Genomic DNA, 27224 nt, shown 5'->3' with positions numbered 1-27224 from the left:
AACTGGTAACCAGTGCAGTGACGCAAGAACTGGTGTAATGTGTGGTTCATTTTTAAAACCCATCAGCAAGCACGCTGCAGCATTTTGGACCAGCTGAAGCTGTGGTAACAGTGACTGTGGGAGACCAAAATGTAAAAAAGGCTTAACTTCAGATAAAAGTTGACTTTGGAACTTATTAAGTTGTCGCTTTTAAAATCACCATCCCTAATTACACACAGGTACCATACTGAGGACTTAACGTAGGATTCTAGGGAACCGAGGTCCAATTTTGGGCAATTATTGGTGGCATTGGGCTTAAAAAGTAAAACCTCTGTTTTGCTTTCATCAAAATGTAAAAAGTTCAAAGCCATCCATTCTTTGATATCATCCAGGCAGTCAAGTAACTGTTTAAAAAAGTTGGTATATTTCTGTTTTAGGGGCAGGTGGATTTGAATATCATTGGCATTAAAATGGAATGAAATGTCATATTTTCTTAAAATGGTTCCTAGTGGGTGTGTGTATAAAGAAAATAGCCACATATAGAGCAATGGGGGACACCATAGTGAACAGGTGTCCAGGAGGATGTACAGTCAGAGAATAATTGTTTTGAAATATTTTTTTTTATTATCGTGAATCATATGCTATTGTCCACCTCTACTGCCAACGATGTGTAACTTTTATTATTCTGGGGAAGTGGTGGGCAATTCTGAACTGCCAAGGTACCACTGAGGTCCCCTTGAGCAAGGTACCGTCCCCACACACTGCTCCCCGGGCGCCTAAGATGATTGGTTAAATGCAGAGGACACATTTTGTTGTGTCACCGTGTGCTGTGCCATGCTGTGTATCGCAATGACAAAAACAATAACTTCTTAATATATGTAAAAATAAATGTATATAAATATTTAAAGGAGGCGTAATAATAATTGAAATCTACAGTTTAGTTTGTATGAAAGTTATGCTTTCTCAAATATAACAAAATTCTGTATTTTGAGAGCTCTTCATGCTACCGTGGGTGGTTGCTCATGTCACCTTAAATCTGCCACACGTAATATCTCTTATCACATAAATGTGATGTCTGAAACGTAACCTCATCCCGCAACCAAACACATCAGCAATTTAAATTGTTGGACAATTTGCAATGTAGTTTTGTTACAGAATCATTACAGAACTGTTCCAGAACAAAAAAGTATTTTAATATATTCATACAGGCGATGTTGTTTAAGGTGCGGCGTCACGGATCATTGTGTAATTAAGGTGTTCAGTTCAGTGTCGCTGTTACAAAGCAGCTCTTTTCATCACAGGCTTATCGATGGTGTAAACACTGCATGGGGAACGGGCCCATTGCACCGCAGCCTGAGAGATAAGGTCCGGCCAAGCGAGCGATACACCAGTCACTCTCTGAACGCTACGAAACGCCGATTTCAGATATAGACTTGCTGTCATCCACATGCAAAGCAACTCACTTGTTCTACTTTTTTTCCAGGCTACACGGCCAAGCTGAACAAGAGATAAATTATAGTTGTATCTTAAATGCAGGCTGTCAAGACTAAAATATTGAGGCCTTATAGGAAAACAGAGGAGTGGAATACAGTTGAGTGTTTCCATGCCCATCCCCCTGAGTTCAGAGGGTTTGTTTGATGCCTTTGAAGGGTTCCTTGGCAAACTTGCTCAGACAGACGTTGGCATTTTACACCTGGCACTACCAAGTCTGATTTATTTCTGGGCAGTCTGTGTGCAACTCTCTGCAGGAGAAGGAAACTCTGGAAGCCTGACCTTATGGCCCAGGAAGCTTCACCAAGCCTGTTGTGGTAAACCTGATTTTCGGTGAACTGGGTTGTCTGGTCTCTCATTGGTTGGTGGAAGTTTTTTTAAATAAAAACCCTGTTTTTTTCCGTAAAAGTCATACAAATGGGGTGTTTTTTTGTTAAATAATCCCCTTTTTTCAAACCGGTAGAGAATCCCAAATCTTAAAAAAAGAGTCTAAGCTGCTCTAATCCTCCATCACGGCCAGTAGCCACCAGTCCGCCTCAGTCCTCATGTGCAGCTGCGGTGGAAATGGGATGTAATGGAGAGAAGTTGAAATAAATGGGTGAGACTTTGAGTTGATTGTGGGCTGAAAGATGGATTAGGGTGGGTTGAGGTGACAACGGGGTTCCACAACCCCCGGAATATGCAGAATGGAGTGCATTCCACTTAATAATGTGGTGTCTCGACCTTGGGTTGGGTTGACATTTAACTCGCCGGTCAGTCTATCTCCCTCGTGGGAGCCCTTACAGTGGACGAATGTGGACCCTTGTTGTCAAATAGAGTGGCTTAGGCACTATTGACACTGGGTCCTCTGTGTTGAAGTGAGAACACCGCCCCCCCTCCATCACCCAAACAGCCCCCACTTGGGATTCGGTCTCAACCACATCATCTGATTCCTGTTAGTGGTTTGGGATTAGCATCTGATTGCTAGCTTTACACATGCGCAACACTTGTTGAGTGGTTAACTAAGTATGAAGTGTTTCTGAACACACACATTTTAAATGCACACAGAAACACACACAGACAGAAGGTAATTATGTTGTGTAACCCCATACCTAAACCATACCTAAAATGGACTGAACAGCAGAATGATTTCAATTCTGTTAATTATGTTAATTGAGGCAAAATTGGTTGTGTTGCATTGGTAACATAATGATATCAGGCTCTAGGTATCCACTGCACAAAAAAAAGTTAAATTATTTGTGTAATGTTGCATGACTCAATGAAAATTTCTGTTATCTCATACATTTTTATTAACAATATACTAACTTGATAACTATGAACTTTTACTAATTTGCTTTTTAACATTCATGCTTAACCTCAGTAACCAAATGCAAATCTCTTTGTATTTTTATATAACATATAAAGTCCCCAATAACATACAAACATATCCAGAGTTTGGAACACACACATAAACAGTTTCTCTGATTCAGACTGGTCCCTGTGTGAAGTATGAACTAAAAGGCTCTTTCAATGGTCCACACAAAGCAGGCAGAGGATACGGTTACAACAGCCCCACCCTTATTTCAGCCCCTGTGTGTGTGTGTGTGTCTGTGCATGCACTCCTGAGCAGCTTGTATTCCTGCAGTATTACATTTCCCTTCTGTAAGTCGATGTATGTGTGTGAGAGAGAAATGTGTATTGTTTAATGCAAGAAATACTTGTAGGATCCTCTGTGGAACACGCACACTCTCCCTTGTTCACTGAAGTTTTAGAGAGGCCTATCCAACCATTCACAGCTTAAGCTTTTTATTCTGTGAATATCTTAAACATTTTTATTTTTACATATCTAGTGCTCTTCTAAAGCAGGATGTTCACTGGGGATTTGCAGGTTAAGTATCTTTTCGGGTTAAGTGCCTGGCTCCTATTGGATTGATCTGAAGCTTTGAAAAAGACTATGAAAAATATAGGTATGGGGAGGTCATATTCCTTGGAAAGTGGGTATTATGTGTACATTAGGCTAATCTTGTTTATTTTTTTTATCCTCCACATCACTTTCCAAGATTGTGAGCCCATTGTGAGCCCTACCTCCTTGTGGTTCTTGCTGGAAAACACAACCATAAGCCTCAGGTCATGGCCAATAGGGCAGGCAAGACAATCGTCCCTTTTCCTCTCAAGTAGGGTCCTCTCAAGTAGGGTCCTGTTATATCAAACAGGCGGCAGGTGGGTTAGGCGATGGGCCCATACCTGCATGGCAATGCATCATCCCTGCAGGGCTGAGGGCTGGAGATGGGATAGGCATACTTGGATCAGTAATATCCCTAGGCCGAAGGGCATTGACCAAGGAACTCTGACGGAGTGTGGACTTCGACCTCTACTTTGCAGTCAGGTTCAAAATTAACATCCAGGCTCAATGTACGCAGACCCCCCACCCAATTACAGAGTTGACAGAACATGAGGTGGTGGTGGATCCTCAGGTGGTGATTGAATCAATGACCTTTGTAAACTTACACGCAGGGCAGAGTTGAATGAGGTCATGCTGACACCCCAATCTGTTAATGCAGTTGACAGCTTGGAGATGGCACAAGCTGTGCTGGGCCAGGAAGAGGTGGAAGTGGCAGGTGGCCTGGAGAATTCCTGAGTCTATTGGGGCTTAGATGGAGGCTGAGGTCCATGACCAAAGGAGCTAAACCCCAATGAGGCACGTGAAGTAGCCTTAACAATGTGGGAATGTGTCATGCCAATTCAGGAACTGTTGTGCCAAAGTGAGAATGACAGATAGCTCGGTAAGCAGGCAATGAGTATTAGGTACAAGTGCCGGAAGTGTGGGCAGACCAATACCAACAGCCACTCAAATTCATGCCAAGTGTAAGGGGGGTGGTAGAGTGCTTAGATAGGAGTGGTCTAGAGTTTGTCTGTGGACTCTTGTGATGGAACGAAGGTGGGATTGATGCAGTACAGATGGTGCATGCACAAACGAGTCCACAATGAGGAAAGGTTGGCGAGACACAAAGGACTAGGCTGTGGTCCCTGATTGAATCCCTGATTAGACTTGAGGCTGTTTTTGAACACAGAACCAGTGCATAGCAGATGCACTGGGGAGAGTTAAGACTGCTGAACAGGTGAGGAGTAAATGTTGGTTACTGATACGAGCTTGGGCATACAACTTCCTAGATGAGGTAGTGGAAGTGGATGGTGAGGAAATTCCACGGAACCACAGACCAACATTATTCTTCATCGCTGAATCCCACATCAGTAAGAAATGAATTATTCAGGGTGATTGATGTGGGGGGTGGGGGGCAGGATGGATGAAGATGGTATCGGGGAGGTTGCGTTAAGTTCTCACATTGTCAAGAGAGGGATTGGGCCAGGAGCAAGCCCAAGAAAAGTTGGGAGAGGTGGCTTTCCCGAAAGAAGGCTTACTACTAAAAGCATCAATATTGTTCAGATAGTGGGCAGTTCAGATAAGGGAATGAGGAGAAGTCTGAAGGTCCTGGACCAATTCTATGCTGGTTGGCCAGGTCCGAGCTGGAGTGGGCTGGCTGGAGGGTAGCTAGAGAGTTCTGGGCTGGTACTCAGGATCCAGATTTTACTCTAAAATATGAAGGCTCATCAGCATTTAATTTTATATAAGGGAGCTTCACTAGATGTAGCTTCTTGATTGCATATGTGTGAAAATTAGATGTTAAGTTCACATAGTGAATGTCTATAGATTTTTGACTCATTGTCATTTTTAAATTTGGGCTCATTTGAATAATCCAGTGCTTCAAAAAGATCAATAAAAGAGTATGCCTATCTCTCAGCATCTGTAATGGGATGTTTATTTTGAGGCAGTGATGGCCTAGTGTGGTAAGGATGCAGACTTGTAACTGAGGGGTTGTGGTTTCAAATTTTGAACGGCAAAGGTGCCACTGAGGTCCCCTTAAGCAAGGTACTGTTCCCACACACGGCTCCCCAGATGCCTTTCGTGTCTGCCCACTGTTAACTAAGGGTGATTGGTTAAATGCAGAGGACACATTTCGTGGTATGCACCATGTGCTGTGTTGTATCCAAATGACAAAAAACTATCACTTAAACAATGTAACCTGTGCTAATGTTAACATCCCAATTAACCAATCGATGCAGCTTTTCTCCTGGTAATTTAACAGTCTGTCGCAGAATATTTCTGCCCATGTGGTTCAATCTGTGATATGTCACTGCACACTACTCAGTTTGAACGCTACGTAAACCGTTACACCTTGTGTAAATGCTAAATCATGAAAATGGAGCATATTTTATCAGATTACAGTTCTTTATCATACTCTATTTTATAGTCTGAATCTTGGCCGTAAAACATGATAGGTAATTATAGATTTTATATTGATATTATGCCAGTAATTGGCTAAATCTGTCCAGTCTGTATAGCTGTGACAGAGAGAATATGCGACTCTGGAGATACAAACTGTGCTGTGTGCCAATTACTACCCAAGCGCCCGGAGGACTAGACCTCTTGTGCTGTATCTGACGCAGTTAATGACAGAGGACGTCTTTGTGTCTGGGGTTATGCTCTCTGCAGGGGAGCATTCCACTTCTTATTGGCTGTGGATCGTTTCTGAGGCGTGGGGGGCTGGCGGTGTGGGGTATTATTTCTCTGTAGTCCATGGATGGCCAGAGGGCGACCGGGCATGAATATCTCATAGATGATGCATTCAGGATGTTTATTATTGTTTACATCCATGTCCCATTTGCTCTTGAGTTTCTCAGAACATTTGGGTCATGCCTGAGCTTGTGACTTTTCTTTACCTTTTCACATTTTTAATCCTCACAGTGTTTCTACTGATTTTTACTTCATACTTATACAATGACAATTTAAGAATGACCACTTTAGCTTAATTGAATATAGATAGACAGAAAGACATTCTGAATTGTGGTCCATGTTCACTGTCTGTGCTTAAGTGATTGATTCTTTATTGACCCCAGGGGGGAAATCGTTTGCATACAGAAGCAGCTGAGCGGGGATGATATTGATTTAGCATTTTTGGAGATTTGTAGCTCCCAACCCAGTGTCACTACTGGAAACAGTGTGTACCCAACACAAAGGACAAGCCCTGGTTGTTGTGCTGCAGTAGTCCCAAGATGTTGAGGTATCATGGTGGGTTCACACTGATGTGTTCATGAGTTATTCAGAGAGAGATGAACCTACAGGACCTCTGGAGGCTCTTCTCTGGCCTTTATGCTTACTGACCCCTCCCCGCTGACCCCCAACACCGCTATTGAATTGTTTGGGATCTTTATAATGTACTGCTGTCAATCTGTATAATCGTTTTTTTTGATGACAGAGTGGTAAAGGCCAGTGGGATGCTTGAGCTTCTGTGGGAAAGCCAAGTGAGCCAGGGGGGTCATGGGAGCCTTCAACTATCTAACTATGCCAGTGGGGAATGTCAATATATATTTCAAATGAACACTTTAATGTGGCCTGTAACTCACAGTCTCATGAACATTTGCTAATGATTAAGATATGTTTAATATTAAATTCCTAATGACTGATGGTGAATATGTGCCCATAATTATGCAAAAATCAACAAAGATGCGTACATAGGATGGGGTGTTTACAAGGGAACCATTGTCTGGTTATTGCTATGGGTCACACCAGATGAGAGGTTTATATGCTTTTGCTGCTCATAGATATGTAATATTGCCAAATTTCCTCAATAGACTCACAGTTTAATATTTCTGTTTTATTAAATTGTCTTCCTCTACTGTGAGAACCTGTGAATGTGAATTCGTTTATGTGAAAATCTGGAAAATTCCACTGTATACACTGAAATACTGGCAGACCCTAATACACACTTGATCATTTATAACAATTGCCACATTGCTCTTTGCATTTTGTTAAAACCTCCAGTTTATTATGCAGGAATGTGGTGATTTTGTTCAACATTTATCTGCTCCCTCCAGTAGCCCTAGTCACCCTCTGTACCATGTAATTGCAGAATTAATGGTGGGATAAGTGGGAAATGTGAAGAAATAAAGAAATAAAATGTTTTTATTTCTTCAGGTCTACCTGACAAATACGTCTTCTGTCAGTAACTATGATCTCATGTGGACTTCATTAATCAAAATAGTTATTAACCTTCCAACAACACAATGTCTCCATATTTTAGCAATTAGGTAATCATAACCCTGTTGTTTTAGTATGAGAAATTCAACCATTGTGAGAAATGTCATGTCCAAATAAAGCAAACAAACCCTTTTTGAGAGTTTTGGATCATTCTCTGTCAAATGTATCAGTGAATGCTAAGATAGGAAGCCAGAAAGACCACAACATATCAACAGTCCAGATACATACATTTGAAAATGAAAGGGATTGTGATTGGGGCAGTGGTGGCCTAGCGGATAAGGACTGAGCACACAATGCTCCCCGGGCGCCTGCGTGGCTGCCCACTGCTCACCAAGGGTGATTGGTTGGAAGCAGAGGACACATTTCGTTGTGTGTGCAGTGTGCTGTGCTGCATTGTTTGACAATGACAATCACTTCACTTTTCTTTCACAGTGAATTTTAAGGTGCATGTAGCATTCACCTACCCCCACCCTGTGAGAGTGTGATGAAGCAGTCAAATGTTTAAGGACCACATAATAATAACTATGTCTACACATTTATTATGTTTCAGTACATTACTAATAACAGGATGTCACAGGCCAAATGGCCTAAAATAAAGTCCCCATATGACCCCATATGTATGGATGAAATAGACTGCCTTTGGTGATGCACTGATTTAAAAATGGAATGTGTCTGTCTGGAGCTGACCATGTGAAGGCATCTCGGCCTGAATGACTCTCCATTCCTTCATCCCACTAACGACCGTTTCATTACAGCGCAGCTGCGGTGTTTATGAATGCAATTTAGGGGGAAAGAAGCTAAATTTACCTAATTAATTTCTGTAAAGAACACAGCTAATTTAATAGCCATATTTCTGCGGATGCAGTCTAACCCCCCCAACCGCCCAACCCCCCGCTCTGTTTCTCTCTCTCTTTACTCCACCAATCAGGGATATTAGATTTCAAATCTGAAACCGAAAATGAAAAATGGCTGCTGCTGCCTCTTTCTCTGGGAGGCTGGTTGCTAGGCAACTCCCTCCCCGTGCGCTGTACTTTCTTGCGAGTGGAAGATGGTCCGTCCCTGTGGACTGAGGGTGGTGGTTTGCAGGCAGCCTCTTCCCTCTTGGCTTTCATTGCATGTTTGATCGCGTGTGCTGCGCTGGAAGATTACGTTCTGTTCTGATGAGCGAAAGGTTGGGCTCCAGCCAGTGAAAAAAGGGGGACGGGGCTTTGTGATGAGAAAGAAAAATGTAAACAGCTGTTCTGTGCTTAATGCCGGTGGCGGAGCATCAGTTGGATGCAGTGACTGCAGACGGGCCTGGAAAAAAGCCTGGAGCTGTAAACATTAAGCCAAATATATAGACCCAGAAGAGTGGTGTCAGAGAAAGTTGGTGCATGTCTGAGTGTGTGGTTTGCATAGCATCAAATAATTGCTGCTAATGCTGATAATTCAGAAACCTGTGTAAAATAAGGTTATATTGTTCCTTATTTACACCATATTCTTTATTATTATGACGTAATTTAGGGATTCCTGCTAGGTGTGAATTGATCCTCAAGCTTTTCAAACCAGTGGGCATGTAATGCTATTTCTGGTGCTGAAGCAAAACAAAAAAACATTGGTATTGTTTTATGATTTAACATATTATAAGTATAAAATACAGCACCCGGGTTAAGTGAAATGTTGTGAAGGTGTAGTGAAATTTCATTAGAATGGTGTTACAGGAGCCTGTAAATGTTGTTTGTAAAGCAGCATTCTGTAGGTAATATGTGTGAAGCAATTAGATTTTGGCCCAATATTACAAAAAGATGAATAAATAACAATAACATATATCCCCTTAGATGTAGTGCATTTCATATATTTTGAAATACTCAACTAACCTACTTTCATGAAGAAAAACATGAATAAAGGCTAAAGAACGAGAATATAAATGCAAGAATATAACTTATTTTCTATCATTCTAGTAAATGTTGTTTATTGCGGTGGGCTGCTGGATTAAGAGGTTATGTATAGTGAGGAAGCGTATATAACAACTACATCTTTAACATTTATTGCATTTTAATGTTTGTGTTTTAAGACTAGGTTGCAACTAACTTTTGGAGAGGTCTTGTGTTTTGGAGCAGCCCTTCTTCTCTGTGATCATGAGTTTTTGTTTGTTTTAAAGGTGGAACAGCAGGCCTTTGAAAGATGCTCAGAATGCAACCACGGCTTTTATGTTGTATTGTCATAGTGACATTGCGGCAGTACACACACGCAGTAGGCGCCATTGTGCAGAATGTGTTGAGGCAGTAGGGAGTCTCCAAAGCAAACATGCATTTGCCGGCCCGTCTTTTATAGCTCTGACCTAAATACAGACTGCTGATTTAAACAGATGCACCTTTAAAGGAAATCAAAATGTGCTTTGTGTAGAGGATCATGTAAAATTGTCACTTTAGATGCGTACCTGTGTAAAGAATAAGATTACAATATTTTATACCTTGTTAAGGTATGATGGTTTGTAAAAAAAGTAACGGTTTTAGAATATTTTGTGGTTTAAAGTGAAGATGTTTAATTGCTAGTAGATTTTTTTAAAGTTAAGCCTAACTAACTAACTAACTAAAAGCCACTGCTCTGCTTTTAACCATCACCCTTAGTGAGCAGTGGGCAGCCATGACAGGCACCCGGGGAGCAGTGTGTGGGGACAGTGATTTGCTCAGTGGCACCTTGGCAGCTCGGGATTCGAACCGGCTACCTTCTGATTACGGGGGTCACTTCCATAACATCTCGTCCACCACTGCCCCACTTTTTTTTTTATTATGACACAGATGACAATGTACAGTCAGTGTAACCAATGGACTTACCATCTACCTCGCACCATGTACATTTTAGAATTGGAACTAGGGGTTCTATTAATTATTAGAATGTGTTATTTTGAAGAACACGTGCTGGACCATTTGCTGAAGTAACAGCTCTTATAATTTTAGGCAAAAGATGTAGCAGCTTCAGGCAAATTGCTGTAGCGTGGTTGATGGTAATTTTGCCGATTTTTAACCGGGCTGGGACAGGATGGGACATCTTTCCTGTCATATCTGACGTTCCAGCGCCGTCTGCTTTCTCCTGCAATTTAGCACGGCGTCGCTTGAAAATGCATCATTAAGCTTTTTCACCGGAACTGATTCCAGACGGCTGCCGCATCTTCAGCCTACCCTTCAGGAAGTGTGCGTGTTGTTGGAACCCTCCGACCATTCTTAATGGGAAAACACAAAACACTCCTCCCTGGCGGGTTTTTTTTTCCCTCCAGGGCAGCCGGCCTGCAGATAGCAAAACGGCACATGTTAATATTCCTTGCATTCCTCGTCGAGAGGCTGCCGCTTCGCCAAGAAAGTTGTTTATAGAGCGGCAGAATAGGTTTGGCTCCCCGGGGACAGCTGGCCATTTTCAGCAGCGGTCCGGCTAAAGATATGCCCATTTGAGGAAATACACAATTCTGTCTAGTCACCGGTCATCGGCGTATGTGGAGATGCCTGGTGTCGGGTGGGAGCAGGCAGGGACACATCGGCCTGGAAGCTGTGACATAGTTTGCTTGTGTATACAGTTGCCTTTTTTTAGAGCCGAAGAATCCGTGCTTTATTGCTATGGTAACGGCGCTGGAAAGAGCGGTGTATGTGGGCGTGATGACTTCGCCCTCCTCACACCTGAGGACGTGTGCTCATTAAGCACTGATGCCTGCGGGAGGTCGAGGGGTCGGCGCTCAGAACTTGACCGCTTAGTCATGGACGCTTTTCTCCAGAGGAGTGTCTGGGCAGAGAGGCTTTCTGGAAATGAGTGGTGTGGTAGCTTTGACGGGAATTGACAGGGAGGAAAACTGTCAAATATTGTGTGTGTGTGTGTGTACAGGCTAGTATATATATATATATATATATATATATAAAAACTGTGTACGTTTGTGTGTTCACAAACCCATGCGTGTGAAACAGGGTGTGTGCGCTTGTCAGCGAAAAGACGAAGCCTCTTGGCGGCTCTGACACAGTTGAGACGAGACGGCTCGGGCAGGCGTATCTGAAGCATGTGATGAAGGATCTCTTCCAGAGCGCGCTCTCCACGCCACTGCCGGCAGAAAGGCCTTCTGTTGTTAGCGCCTGGACTCATGTGATGCGGGGTGACAGGGATGACTGGTGCTCTCCAGCCGTGCTCGTGTTGATACCCCTGCATGTGATCCCTCATCCCTCCGCGTTGGGACCAAACGAACAGAGAACAGCCATGGGCAGCCATAGGCTGAAGAACAGAAGTCACACCAGGAGTCACATTCATTATCTATAGAAACAGAACAGGGCATCAGTCTCACACATGACCTTAATATACACACACTGTAAAAAAAGGTTCCCTCAACTTCACAGTCACGTAATTGTGGCATAGGCGTGAAGTTGAGAGTTTTCTCCGTGCAGCTACTTTTGTGTCTGGGGGTCAAAATACCCGTAATACATCACAACTAACATATTGTTACTCATCTGTACTCATCCGTAACCATATAACAGCGGTTATAGTTACAGCCAACCTGAAACAAGCTTCTTCTGAGCTGCTCCTGTTAGGGGTCGCCACAGCGGATAAGCCGTCTCCATGACCTCTTGTCCCCTGAATCTTTCTCCTCCACACCAACCACCTGCATGTCCTCTCTCGCCACATCCATAAACCTCCTACTAGGTTTTCCTCTTTTCCTCTTGCCTGGTAGCTCTATCCTATGCATCCTTCTCCCAACATACTCAGTGTCTCTCCTCAGTTTGTGTCCAAACCAACACAATCTCGCCTCTCTGAATTTGTCTACTAAAGATCCCACCCTAATCGTTCCTCCTCATAATTCTGTCCTTGTCATTCCCAATATAAAAGTCCTTAAATAATCAATCCAGTAGAATGCACTTGTAATGTATTCACTAAGACGTATATATTTTCAAGGCACTAGTTAAGGTGTGGAGTGTTTTATGTGTTCTGGAATGTCAATTTGAATAGTTATCTGATGAGAAATCTGCATGTTATTTTGGTTGTGGGCGTGGCCCCAGATGATTATAAAAATATCTGCTGACAGCCCATTTTATTATTAGGACAGGATCTTGAGCTCAGTGTTGCCAGATTGGGCGGTTTTGCGTGTAGTACTCTGGGAGAAATTGCTTGTCAAGTATAGTATTGTGGAACCAATAGTAACCTTATTCAAGTATGTCCAGAATTGTATGTGAGTCATATCTACCGACTCTCCATTTTATGAAAACATCATGAAAGATTGTGTCCAAAAAGGGTAGTCAGTGTTCTATTCAACCATATAGCTGTTTTTTTATTTATTAATAAACCCTGAGGATGTACTTTACCTTATGCTAGCAAAGAAGCCCCAAGTATAATATCTATTATAGTGCTTTGAGAACAGGCCTCTAAATATTTTCTCACATAGACACACACACACCAAACCCCTGTTGACTCCCAGAACAATAGATAAATTGAAAAATAATTTAGCAGCTGATTTGTTGTGACATTTCCTTACAGGTTAGTGTTAACATGAGAAGAAGAGCATGCCAACAATGCGTCACACTAATTCATACACGTGTCACTAATTAAAGACCCCTGCAGACAGTAAGAAAAAACAATGAGACAATGCGATGAGAGAATGGAATAGAAGATCATGGTTTGTCTCAGCCTGATTCTCACGATGCATCAGCCCTCTCCATATCACTCACTCCTCATCTGACCTCCTTGATCCTGACTGGAAGGAGCATGGGGTTGAGGAAGTTTTAACACAGATGAAAGTCCTGGAAGCAGCTGCTCCATCCGTCCTGTCGTCCCACGGGCCAGGATGTGCTTGTTGATTTACAGGAGATGGACAATGGCAGAATTAGACGACTCGTATTAAAATTGCCGATAAACACCTAAACAGAGGAAAAAAGCAGCTGCTTTCACATGCGATAATCCCTAGCCTGTTTTGGAGTGGGCAAACCTTCGTTAATGTTATTAGATTTGATCAGACTTATGGTGACGATTCCTTCAGAGTCCCCCCCAGCTTGGCATGTGTGGCTTGTTGCTGACGTTGCCTGAGGATGCTTATTTGTGCTGTAAAAGCAAGGATATAAGCTGACAATAAGCCCCCTGATCTCTACGACTTAACGTAATGCAAGACTTTAGGACGTACTGCCATCTATTAAAATCTTCTCCTGATGCTACAGATAAAGCGTCAGAGTGCGTGGTCTTCAGATCGGGCTGATATACCATATATAACACACAGACATACTCCCGTCTTTGCAGATGCATTCACTTTCAAAGCATTAATAACCACAAAAGGAAATGAAATATTCAGATGTTTTCATTTTTTATTCATATTTATATTGCTGATAATAAAAGGTAATTTGAGGATGGTGATTTTGATACGCACACTGTGTCTATATACCAGAAAACAGAGTGGGTAGCCCATTTGAGGGCACCTGTGGGTCTGGTGCTGTCACATTGACACCTCTGCTGGGATAAGGTGCTCAGTCTGTTGCCATGGTGACTGTTGCCCTGATAATTTTTTCCCCCTTGAAGCCCACATACTTGTGCTGTACTGTCTGCTATGGAACCACCATGTCAGTGCTGGAGAGGAGAGGGTGGAGAGGCGGTGGAGTGGCGGCGCTGGGCACGATCGATCGGAGAACTCGGCCGCTCCATTAAGCAGACTGGGTCTGAAGAGAAGAAATTCCTGTTTTGCTATTGGATTCTGCCGCTCTCAGTTCTGCAGTACTGATTGCGTGCTGTACGAAAGTCTTTTCCCATGAGCCACCTGGAAATCTTGCATTGTGATATAAAGCAGTTGGTTTCTTCCCACCACAGTGTATCTGGAGGGAACAGCAAAGTCCATATTTCAGCCCTTCAAGACCAACCCCCAGTGTGTCTGTAGCACAAGCTGTTAAAAGATTGATGCTATAGTGGATGCTGGAAATACTCTGTCTTTGCCTTCCCTCTCTCACACACACAGACACACACACACACACACACATACACACACACACAAACAGACACAGTCTTTCCTGACAGAACCCAACATGATCACACACTCGGACGGCAATGGACGTCTGTGTACATTGTGTGCCCCCCCATTCTCAGAACTTGTCCCTTTAGCCCCTATTCTTTACCCTCCCGCCAGAGTTTATGTTTGACACTTGCTTTGGGATTGGTGGCCTTGGTCATCTCTGACGGCCTCGACGTCAGTCCTGTGGAGCGCGTGGAGAGACAAGAGTGACATTTTGGGATCAGAGCGGAGAAATGTGCCACGCTTAAATAATCCAACAGGTCAGAAATTTTCTGCTGCCTCAATTATGAATGAGGCTGTGTCAGGCAGGACTCGGCTTGGGAGCTAAATGAGCCTAGTACAGATCCGAGGCTGCAGAAGAACCACTGGAGCGACTCACTGGTCATCATCATGCCGAAGCCCGCAAGACAATAGCCGGCTACTGCATCCATTCTCTGTCAGCCCCAATGCCAGCCTTACAGGCCTGTGGTAATGGCACAGTATAAATGGTATAAACCGGCCTACTGCAGAGATATCCGCTCCTCGCGAAAATGACAGAAAATAACCTGCGCGAAACCACGCCTACTTGCAGCACAAGGCATTAGTTTTGGGCGAGAGCACAGCAGGGTTTCTGTGGATCCTAAAAAAGTCCCTCGTTCGAGTTAAAAAAAAAAAAAACAAGGCCGTAAATATCATAAAAAATTAATGAAATAGTTCTCTCTTTATAAAATAGATTATTTATGTTGCATCTGGACATAATGTTCAGGTCAATTTTATGTTTTTTAAATCGTATGGCATCGAAGAATCTGTTTGTTGGCTGGTATTGGGCTATCTAATGACAGTGACAAGACTGTTCCTTTAATCACACACTCCCTCACTATCCATAACCGCTTTAGCCATATCTGGGTCGCAGCTTCTGGAGCCCATCCCGCGGCGCAGGGCGGGGCGGGGCGCCAGTCTGCTGCAGGGCGCACGCGCCACTCACTGACACACACACTCACACACACACACACACACACACACACACACACACACACACACATTCTACAGCGAATTTATGGAATCAGATTTGTGCCAAAAATTTGAAACAATACTTTCCTAAAATCAAACACAATAAGACATTGAGTTTTTTTTTTTTTTTTTGCTTATATATCACTCTTTTTTTATTGTCGCTTTCAGTTTTGCTTCTTGTTTTTCAGTATACATCTGGCTTTTCAGTAACTCCTCCCTGTTTTATGTTTATGCTGCCTGAGGATTTGGTTGGACTTCTGGCACCGTTCTCATGTGGGCGGGGCTTCGCCTCATTGGCCTGAAGGTATTTGAGTGACAGCTCAGTTCCTCAGAATTGCGAGATGCATGGGCTTCAAGAACATGCAGAGCAGCAACAGCTATTAGTGATCACATATGGATCACATCATAATCATCGTATTTGATCAATACTTACAATTGGTTAATCATGCAGATGGTCGTGTGCACAAATCTTATTCCATATATGATAGCAAATGGCTGTAACTGCTGTTCGCGCGCATCTCGCAGTAATAGAGTTCTGAGTAGTGATGGTCCTCTTCAGAGTGTCTCATATTTTAGCCTTACTTGGCAAAAATGGTTTATCAACACACAAACCATTCATATTTGCCAAGTAAGGCTAAAATATGAGGCTACCGATAATAAATTAAGAGCCGTGTCACATCTCTGAAAAGAGCCGAACTTCCCATCACTAGTTCAGAAAAAATGGAGCTGTCGCTTAAATACCTGCTGGCCAATTAGGCGAAAACCCCGCCCACGTGAGAGAACTGTGCCAGGAATCCTCAGGCAGCGTAAATGTAAAATGGGGCAGAGTCCCTGAAGAAAACAGCAGTGAGACTGAAAATATGAGCACCTCATTTTTGTTTGATATTAGGAAAGAATTTGGCACAAATCTGATTCCATAAGAGTCATCAGTCCACCAATGTACATAACTGTAGGAGGAAACTGGAGAACCCAGAGGAAACCCACTGCAATTTGGGGAGAGCATGCCAAATACACAAACACAAAAACGGAGCCGAGGTACCACGCCTCTTTGTGGCCCTGTTCTTTTAATATTTGATCAATTTTATAGCCGTCTTCTCCACCTATATGTTTATTTCTGCTTTTCGTCTGTCTACTTTGTCTCCTTCAGCTCGATGGCGGACGGCGTTGTGAGGTGTTGGGGAAGTAAGCTGTGCCGGGTCTCCATTGTTAATAGGCTCCATTAGTCTTGGGCGTCCACAGGGCCCGTGGCAGCGCCTGTGACTTACAGGCGCTGTAATAGAGGTGGCCGTAAAACAGAGGTACTGCTCGCGCACAGCTGCTCTCTCTCACTTACTTTTCTTCTGCTGCTGGGGGAATGGCAGGTTAGGCTCAGGAGACAGGCTGATGAATAGCATGTACTGCGCCTAGCTGGGGGATACAGTGTTTTCTTTGTCCTGTATGTGTCAGCTCATGCAGAGTTTTGTTTGTAGGCATGACACCGAAACTTATCATGCTATGTGCGAATTAGCCGTGAAACCACTGTAAAAATAGCCTTGGTGGCCCTTGTGCAGAGAGAACATGTCACAAGATAGCAGGCATATGCACATTAGCATTAGTATTTGTTAGAGTATTTGAACAACTCTGAGTTGTTGGTTTCTTCTATGTAAGTGTGGGAATCGCAGAGAATCCCACAATAGCATAAAATATAAAAAAAAATGGGCCCACACACATGTTTAAATGTTCAACGTAAACTTGAATAGCGAAAGTGTATTGATTGTGTATTGATAGAAAGTGTGGCAGTGGTGGCATATTGGGTAAGGAAATGGTTGCCGGTTCGGGTCCTGAACCGCCAAGGTGCTCGCTGCTCCCCGGGCCCCTGTCATGGCTGCCACTGCTCACTAAGGGTGATTGGTTAAATGCAGAGGACTCATTTTGTTGTGTCACCGTGTACTGTGCTTCACAGTGACAGTCACTTCACTTCCACTGATGTCCTAGTCCTAGGACTGTACAGTGCATCCAGAAAGTACACATTTTGTTATGTTACAGCCTTATTCCAAAATGGATAAATTCATTTTTTTCCTCAGAATTCTACACAAAACACCCCATAATAACAATGTAAAAAAATGTTTTGGCAAATTTATTCTAAAAAAACTGAGAAATCACATGTATTCACAGCCTTCGCTCAATTCTTACACCTTAGACAGCAATTACAGCCTTTTTGGAGATAACATTTTTGTCGTATCACCTAGCTCTAAACCTAGTTAATTTCTGAAATCCCAGAAAGTTGAGACTTGATTTGGCATTGGCAAACTGTGATTATTTTATACCTTTCTGCTCTGTTAATCTATAGGATGCATAACATTCAGTTGACTGCAATGTTGTGGTAATGATAATCGGGTGGGAATTGTAATTTTCATTATTGACTCTTGTCGCATAAATTATGTTTTGAGTTTATGGGGAAAAATGTATTAATATTGATTATCCGCCCCCAACTAAAATATATTCAGTCATTATGTGTGCTTGTGCAGCTAATGTTTTGCCTGAACATCACAGCTGTAGAACATTTCATCATAACAACATGGACATATTTAAAGACTTCCTCTGGGATTTCAGAATCTGGCATCTGTGAGTGAAGTGTGAATGGAATGTGGAGATTATAGAAATGTCACCATAACTGTGACAAATGACAGGATGCCGTGGCCTGTAGGCGTCCTTTATTTCTCAAGCGGCAGCGGTGCGCCGCACTATTATATTGACACCTGAATGAGAGATGTTCAACAAAGATGTGGAAACAGCTTCAGTACAATGCAGGAGCGCGGTGATGTTTTGGAAAAAGCAGGAAGGACTTATTTAGGGGCAGTGGTGGCCTAGCAGTTAAGGAACCCGTAATAATAAGTTTGCCGGTATGGAATCCCGATCCGCCAAGCTGCCACTGAGGTGCCACTGAGCAAAGCACACTGTTCCCCAGGCATCTGTCATGGCTGCCCAATGCTCACCAAGGGTGATGGTTAAAAGCAGAGGATACATTTCGTTGTGTGCACCGTGTGCTGTGTATGACAATGGCAATCTTTTCGTTTGGTTGCGACGGTGGCAGTATGGACGATTCGGGGCCTGCAGGCTGAGTAAGAAGCTGTCAAGGTCACCTGACAGCGGCATCCCCAGCATGTATCCCTTCGCTAGCGGAGAGTGCAAATGAATTGGATGGCAATCCTACTCCCATTTAGTAATAGTGCTTGCACTTGAGTGGATTGACAGGTATCCGAGGTGTCCCACCCTCCCCCGGAGTGCGCCTTAATTAAAAAACAGGATATGCTCCCGGGTCTGTTATCTTAATGAGCAGGGCTTGAGATTAATAGTTAAGGGGTGGGGTTATTACTGGAGTGGAATTGGGGGGGGTAGTTAAGTCGCTGACCCTTTGTGGGGGTTTTAAATGGCTCGTGAAAAATCTGAGGAGGTCTGGGGTTTATGAGTATGCTGTTTGCCTTAGTCATGCACTGCTGATGCAAATGTGTGTGTGTGTGTGTGTTTATGTGTGTGATATTTTAGGCCGGACTAAACATCCCCGCAAATTTAAAAATGAAATGGAATTTTTTTTTTGCCTGTGGGGACATTTTGCAAAACATAAAAGCAGAACAATTTAATTAAAGCTAAAGATTTAGCACCGTGTGTTAACTTAAGACATAGTAAAATATTGTTAAATTGAGGTAAGTGCACAGGAAGTACACATTTTTTACACTTTATGCCTTTTTCACACTCTCAAGCCTATTGATGATGACACAAGTTATCACCATGGTAACATTTGGTGTGGCGGCATGATGTTTTTCAGGCCCTGCAGGTGAAGTCCTTGGTTTATGCCCAAACTCATGTCATCCTCTCGTTAGTCCCCTCAGGCCCCTGCTTTGAGGTGATCAGTTGAATGAGCAAACATATTTTCAGAGATTGTCACATTATTTATGACAGTGTTTTACAATGGATTTATCGCCATGGCAACACTCGCCTCACAAGTCTTTGGTCTGCACCCAAACTCTCTTTACGTCATCCTCTCGTTATTACTTTCAGCCTCCCGCTGAGAGCTGACCAAGTGAAAACCACCCCCTGCCCCTCCGCCCAGGCGGCCTTTACCTCGGCCACGGCAGCTGCCGATGGCCCGGTTGTGCCATTATTACTCAGCGTTTGATTAGCATTTGCCACCTACATTCCTAACACGTAATCCGTCCACACACACACGTCTGTCTGTCGCTCCTCGGTTTCTGTGCTGACGTCATTCTTGTTAAACGTGTGTTTATTTGCCAGGTTACTCAGAGCATGCAGCGAATTAAAACAAAGGCTGTCTTACCTCCGTACAAAAGTGTCACCACGCTGTGCTGAGGCCTTGTTCCTGGACTCCATTAGTGCTCAATGTAGCCTCTTTTATTGCTGCGCTCTCAGTTAATACAACAACATGCAGGGCCGAACAGTCACCTGCTGTCACCAGTGTAGGTTAATGAGGAGGAGCACAGTGTCCTTGCCCATGGTTGATGCTGTTGTTGCATATAATAAAGATTTGCGCTTGATCTTCATTACCACTTTATTCCTGAGCAACCTTTCCATGTTCCCAGGACGACCAATTTGCACTTCTGCTCAGAGCTTTTCATCTAAAACAGTGGTTCCCCACCTGGGGTGCACGACCCCCTGGGGGTTGGGGGGGGGGGGTGCTAGAGATCACAGGAGGTCCGCACAATTTCATCTGCGCCGAGGTAGCAAAAATTATATTTGTAAACATTACATCTATAAAATCCCTATAACACACTCAATAGGATAATATATAGACTATATAGCCTACAGTGTAAAGCAAAGAGCAAAAAAACTACAACTGCTCTTTATTTTTTGCAAGTAAAAGTTGTAATTAATGATTTTGTTCTTTTAATGAGTGTATGCGGGAAGGAATAGGGGTTGGGGGTCCGGGCTTGTCTTAGACACTTTGGGGCTTTGGGAAAAAAAGGTTGAGAACCACTACTCTAAAAGACAAAGTCCCAGTGTACTATACAGTCATCTAAAATGAAATCAGAACACTTGCACTTTTTTATTGTACGTAAAATTCAAATAATCACAGTAGTTCTGATTTCTTATTCTGATTTTCTGATCAGCAATATTTCACTTTATGTGCAATGAATGTACTGTATGTGGAGTTTTGAAAAAACAATGAAAAAAAATGAATGATTTCGAATATGTACAGTACATGTAAGTGAAACGCTTATGTGTTTCATTAAGTATACATTTGTACACAAATGAGTATGTATATTCTGTTAGTTTATTTACACTCATGCACAGTTTATCCAGTTCCTTGTTTCTGAAGACTCATAAATGTCAGTGTGACAGGTCATAAGGCATGTTGTCTGAGGTCACAGGTCCTGTTTCGGATACTTTGTGTGCAAGTTTAAATGCAGCAGAAATGCTTCTGTTTGCAGACCGTCACATGGTTTTCCTGCAGACCTACTCTCATCATGCTCATGCTGTAACGTTGCATAGAAACACTATTTATTGGAGAAAGGTAATGTCTAGCTGACGTAAAATCTCTTTTATTCTGATCCTCGTGGTATAACTGGCTTCATTAGATCCGTAGTGGCAGCTCTTGATGTGATGCGACGGGGAAATCTTTATCAATCTCTACAGTCCGATAAGTGGTTTTCTTTCAAAGCTCCACTGAGCTCAGCCAAAAGAAGGAAGCCCTCAAAAGTTGTGCACAGGCAGTTGACAAATGCCACGTCGTTTGGATTGAATGCCGCCCCTGGTAATGCGTTTTCATTTGATTGAGTAGAATCCAGTGCACGCCAACATCCAATCGGGCCACTTTATTGAGTTCTGCTAAAACGACTTAGCACTCTGTGCCAGCAGAACACTTACTGTCCAGGAGAAAACGAGAAGAGAAGGCAACCATACCCAAAGTGCTGCCTGCATGTTGGCCATTGATTATATTCATCTCCAAGCTCATCGGAACAGAATTGCCAGTTTGAACGAATCAGCTTGTATTACTGATAATTTATAACCAAATTACGGGTATATTCCTTTTTTTTTGTAACCAAAAGAAAGTCAGCAATAATTTGTTTGGTTGTGGGCCACCGGATGTGATTTGTTATTGTACGTAAGGTGATTGCTTTAGTGCTTCTGAAGGGAACAGTTATACACAAAGCTGGAATAACTGGTTCATCTAGAAAAAAATTATCACGTTCCTTTGTTTACTGGAGTTATGAAAATGTGTATGTTTTTTTTTTTTTTTTTTCATAATCTTTCCATTTGCATTGTGCTCTGGGTATTTCACAGGGTGGGGATGTGGCCCACATCTACATATCAGAAGTTGATTACCCCAAACGTAATAGAAAGATTCCCTCGTGTGGAACTGCAGCCTCCTTCCTCTTTTTAGAAGCCAGGGGTTTGATTCTGCAGCCTTGTATTCAGCTGTCTTGTCAGTTCTCATTGGTTGATGCCACTCACAGTGTGAAATTCCATTTGGATTGATTCATCATGACGTTTACTTCTCCTTGCCCTGCTCTCTGCGCGTGGCGACCACTGGCATGGTTGGTTTTTTTGGTTTTTCTCAGTTAAACAGATTTTTGGATTTGACCACGGCGGGTGGTCCATAGCCTTAACCAGCTCATCTAAATGCAAATGAGCATCAGCATGTGTTGTCCATCTCTGGCAAAGCAAAATGTTTGTGTAGAGGAATATGTCTATTATAGGCAACAAGGATTGGACTTGGCATTTCATACAAACGTCATCTCATTATTCAACAATTACAGATATACAAAGTATAATAGTAATAATTAATAGCTTGGCTATATCATGATATTCACTTTTTCCATGTGTTCATGAAATTACAAAACTATGAATATTGATGTATTGTACATTACACAAGAATTTTCTAAATATATATTTGAACTAAAACTTAAATACCTGTACAGACTATAAAAAGAAGTGGTGGTAGCCTAGTGGGTAACACACTCACCTGTGAACTCACCTTACTACCTGAGGGTCTTCAAGTCAGTAGCATAAATGCTAAGGAAGTAAAACAATGCAAGCAATTATGGCTAGGTAAAATTTTATTTTATCAAAATGTTTTGTTTGACAAATAACATTGTTCATGTTATTGACCTGAGCATCTGTCTTGTCACCCCCGCCTCATAGGAAAGGAACAGCTTCTGTACTGTAAATTCTATATGTTTTATATTTAGATCATTGTCTTATCGATTTTTTTCCAAAGTTATAAAATCAGGCTGGTGGGTTACAGCTAACCCCATAGGAAAGACACGGCTTCTGTACTGAAACCTGTACAGTTCATTGCAGTTCATTGTCTATAGTTCTCCACAAATCCATACAAATGCCTGTTGCTTTGAATAAAAGCGTAAATATAAATGTATGAGAGGTAAAGCCACAGGGTTCATCATGAAGATTGCCAGGGTCTTTCAGCGTACATTGCTGGCCTTTTTGTGTTTCTTGTATTTGCATTGTTCTGCATGTAGTAGGGGTGTAGTTTAAGTTTATTCTGAATTAAAAAATACCTCAAAAAGGTTCAAAAACCATTTCTCTATCAATTTATTCACAGCTCGGTCACAAACACACACAAAAAAAAAGTCTGACATTTGAAACAAAACCAAGACAATAGAAACCACTTCTCAAATGTGCTGGTTTATGGTCCTTTAATTCTGTTTGCCACTTTAACCCTGATAGTTCATTTAAATGGTGAACCAAGATGGTGGCTCTATTTCCGCATTCGCTTCCATAGACGGCCCAATTCAATGCAACTATATGTGTATCAAATATGTGTATTGCTATTGTAATCAAATTTACAAGGCCCTCAGATCTTAGATACCCCCCCCCTTTCTGGTCTCCAAAATCCAAAACTGCGTTTAACAGAAAATCAACATGATTTGTACATGTAACAAGCATCTATTAAATTTTTTCTTTTATAATTTTACTGCATTGATGACCCAGAAACATATTGATAAAACGTGCTTGTCCATTATATAAAAAAAAATTAATTATAAGATTATTTGATGACAGCTCGATCATTTATATGTTGCCCAGACCTACCAGTGAACATGTAAACCACCGCTGAGAGCATCAGCTAAAGTATTGTGAACAGGGAATAATGTCAGTGACTTAGCTGCAGCGTCGGGATGCGGTCCGTTGTCTGCTGTCCCTGTCTGTCACACTGTGTCAAGGTTCATCAGCAAACATGAAACTAACAGAGGGGCACATCATAATCACAACCCTCTTTTATTTGACAAGGAAGAGTTCTTGTGTACAGCCAAGCGTGTCGAGACGGCAGCCTCTCTTTTCTTCCCACTGTCATGGTACGTTATGGATAAGTGAAGCGAACAGGAAGCACGCAGTAAAAAGGTATTGGTAGGCTGCTGACAGCTTGCACAGGCCATTGTGTAGTTATATAGACTCTTGTTCTCGTCCAGTTTTCTGTTACGGAATTCATGGTGTGGGAAAGTTGTGGTTTTGAATCTGGTGTCATGGTCGCCATGGGCTCACGGCTGGGCTCGTAGGGGGCACACTAGGCTACTACCACCCATATGCCCGACGACCTGGATGCAGATGGAGACAAATTTATACACGTTTTCGTCTTGCCTTTACCCCTGTTTGACCAATGATGGATTAAACGGCCCTTGAACTGCCTGCCTGATCTGAATGATACTATAAAAAAGACCATGTGGTGTGGGAGAAGAGAATAGAGTGTGTAGAAAAACTCTTTCTCCCTCCACACAAAGCACTGTATTCAACCACTCCAATTTGATGTTACCTGGCAGAAAGAGGCATGGCACAATAGAGGTTAAAAATGAACAGTTTCTAATTTATTAACACCGGTAAATAATTATTGTAGTTACATGTGAATATTGAATGTAAAAAGGTACCAAGGTTACAGTGAAAATAAAAATGAGAAGAAAGAGTAAAGAGGGAGAAGAGAAAAAGAGGGGGAGAGAAAGACTCAGAAGCATTCCGGCTTCCGATGGAAAACCCCCTGAGCAAGAAAGCTCAGAGTCCCTTTTCCACATGTGAGCAGACCTTTATACCCCTGGCCTACAGGAAGTTGTCACTGACAAATCAGAACCTGTTGTTTCTGATGTCACGCCCCCCGGTGCCTCCCATTTGGGGAAGACAAAGAGGGTGGGCGGTCCTGACGGCTGACACTTCACACCATGCCGTCAGACAAAAGGCATGTAAAACAGAGGTGCCGAATCTTCACCCACAACCGTCGACACAGGAATGTCACACCTCCCCCTGCAGACAGCTGTTATGCAAGACAAAAGGCATGGTCCCGTGATGTCCATTCTTACAATACCGAACACACTCTCCGTTCCTGACCACCCGATTGCCTCTGCCTCCGATGAGCCTGTCTCTTCTGTGCATAAACCAGGCTCGTTTACTATTCTCAAGCCTGAGGTCTTCAGCTAGATCTACGCCACCGTAACCCGTGCCTCCATCCCCAGCCCTGCTCTCCCTCACCTGCTGTCTCCCACCTACATTACATACGCAGGCGATCCACGCTCCACAGTTCTTCTCCTGTCCGTCCACAAGTGAACCCCACCCCTGACATCCTGATATCTGATTGGCCGTAGATGTGTGTGTGAATGGTTTTTGTGCCATGTGGTGGGCTGGTGTCCTGTCTTGAATGGGTCTATGCCCTGTGCCCTGGGCCAGATGTTGATGAACAGAGGCAATTGAAAGTGAGAGTGTGAGAGCTTTGAAATTACGACCAGACTATCAATTTCAATTTTTCTAGTGTGCATGAATACACATTCAAGTGACTGACAATTAATTTCCTTGTATTTACCCAAAGCTTATAAACACTTCAGTCAGGTGCTGGAGTTATTGATAATTCCACTTGCTCTCAAAATATTACAAATCATATTAGAACTGGGAGATGATAACTGGCTAATCAGACAGTAATTACATTTTTTCTGTAGATGACAGCTGGCTTAGCCCTTATTAATGAATTTATTGAACAAAATTTGTTTTCAATATTATTTAGTGAACCAGTGACAGGTATAATGATACATGATTGAACAAGAGGCTCATGGCTCAAAATATTGCAGTTAACTTCATTTTATACAAGAAAGAGCTGCATGTGGACTTTATGACATATCATCATGCAGACAAGCGTGTACATAGCACAGTGCGATATGGCATAATAATATAGAAGGACCACTAGTCAAATTTATGTTTCATACAGTTATGTTTATGTTTATACCGTTCATACCGTGCAGCCGTATTTGTATGTCATGTCTACAATTTAATGCTCTGTGTTCTGGATATTTTAACCATTGCATAGTGTAATGTTAAAACCGAGGCCATATCACCCAGCCCTTCTACTGTTTTTACTCAGGAAAAGCCTAACTCTGTTACTGATTGCGGAGGCCTTGTTGAACTCTGAACCCTGGAGGAATTATGCTGATTGATGTGGTAACCTGTGGCCTTTAAATCACACTTTAGACAGATGCCCTTTATTAGTCCTACACTTAAGTACCAGTACTCTGAGTCATTCTACAGACTCTTTGGATCTTTACATCTGGTCCGTATCTTTGTGATATTAAGGTTTATTAAGGTTTTTGATATTTATTTATTTTTTTAAAGTCACATTATTAAAATATGCATTTATAACCTTCATAACTACTGTGAAGTAGTTCATATTTGAAATTTCCCCATGATACAGTGGCAGATTTAATATCCGCTCACTGAACTGGGGTTTCTCAGTCCCATGGACCTTCTTTCATTAAAACGCACCATTAAAGCCGTATTTAACAGACACGGCCATCAAGGAACGCTAAGTCTGCTGCTCTGTTTGCCACATGTCTCTGCGGTGCGCCAGCTTAAGTCCCCACAGGGCATGGGGACTGATTGCAATATCAGCTGCTCTGGCTTTCAACCTACCAAATCAGGCAGCAACAGACAGGGAGGGCCTTGTTGCATTATGATCTCCCGTTCGTTATTCTGCCGTTTCTCCCTCTCTTTCTCTTTATCAGTCATGGCCGCGCCGCTGTCGTTCACCCTGCCAATCAACACTGGTTTTACATGCACACCGCATGCCCAAGCTTGTAAAGCTGTAAAATGATAAGACCTGTTGAAAATGAACGACGGATAAATATGGATGATGAAGTTCTGGTATAATGTAGCTGGAATCCATTATGACACAAGGAAATTAATGATTTAAATGGGGCTCCTGTTTAATAATAATGTAATTAATTGCATGATTTGTACACTAGAATGTCTACACAAGCACTCTGGGGATAATTACACCTTCAAAAAAACACATTTCTGATATGTGGGTGCGGTGTTGTGGCACAGCATTTAGTGCTTGTCCCTCTCCGCAAGGAGACCAAGTTTCAGGTCCCAGCCTTTTTTGAGGTTGCCTGTTCTTCATTTGTTTTCTACCATAGTCCACAGATCCTCCTACCGCCTAGGACATTTTACTTTTTCAAATGGGGAGCCAAGCCCGGCACCAGTGCAGTTGTAAAAGGGTGTGTGTGATGGACTGGCTAGATCCAGGAGTTAGGATCCTGCTTCCATTTAACCCTGACATGCGTAAGCGGGCCTGGAAGAATGGATGGATGGTCCCTGTTTGCCTTTTTCACTCCATCTCTGTAGAGACCATTCAGCTGAATGCACCTGGATGTGCTGCACTTCCTGCAAGTTCTTCCTGCAACGGGACTTGTCTGGATTTCAGCAGCC

The 27224-nt window shown here is 42.7% G+C and overlaps 1 protein-coding gene across 16 annotated transcripts in view; it reads left to right on the top strand.

Annotated features, from left to right (window-relative positions):
• Window positions 1-27224, top strand: part of dip2ca (disco-interacting protein 2 homolog Ca) — a 92338-nt gene that overhangs the window by 14548 nt on the left and 50566 nt on the right. The window contains exon 1 of one of the 16 annotated variants that reach the window (XM_028970275.1): window positions 16711-16831. The exons of the other annotated variants lie outside the window; for them this stretch is intronic. The gene's annotated coding sequence lies outside the window, so the exon portion shown is untranslated. Of the gene's footprint in view, window positions 1-16710; window positions 16832-27224 lie in introns of those variants that run through there. 16 annotated transcript variants of the gene reach the window in all.

Source organism: Denticeps clupeoides, chromosome 2 (genome assembly GCF_900700375.1).
Source record: "Denticeps clupeoides chromosome 2, fDenClu1.1, whole genome shotgun sequence".
Taxonomy (NCBI): Eukaryota; Metazoa; Chordata; class Actinopteri; order Clupeiformes; family Denticipitidae; genus Denticeps; species Denticeps clupeoides.
This window is presented reverse-complemented; position numbering and strand designations above follow the sequence as displayed.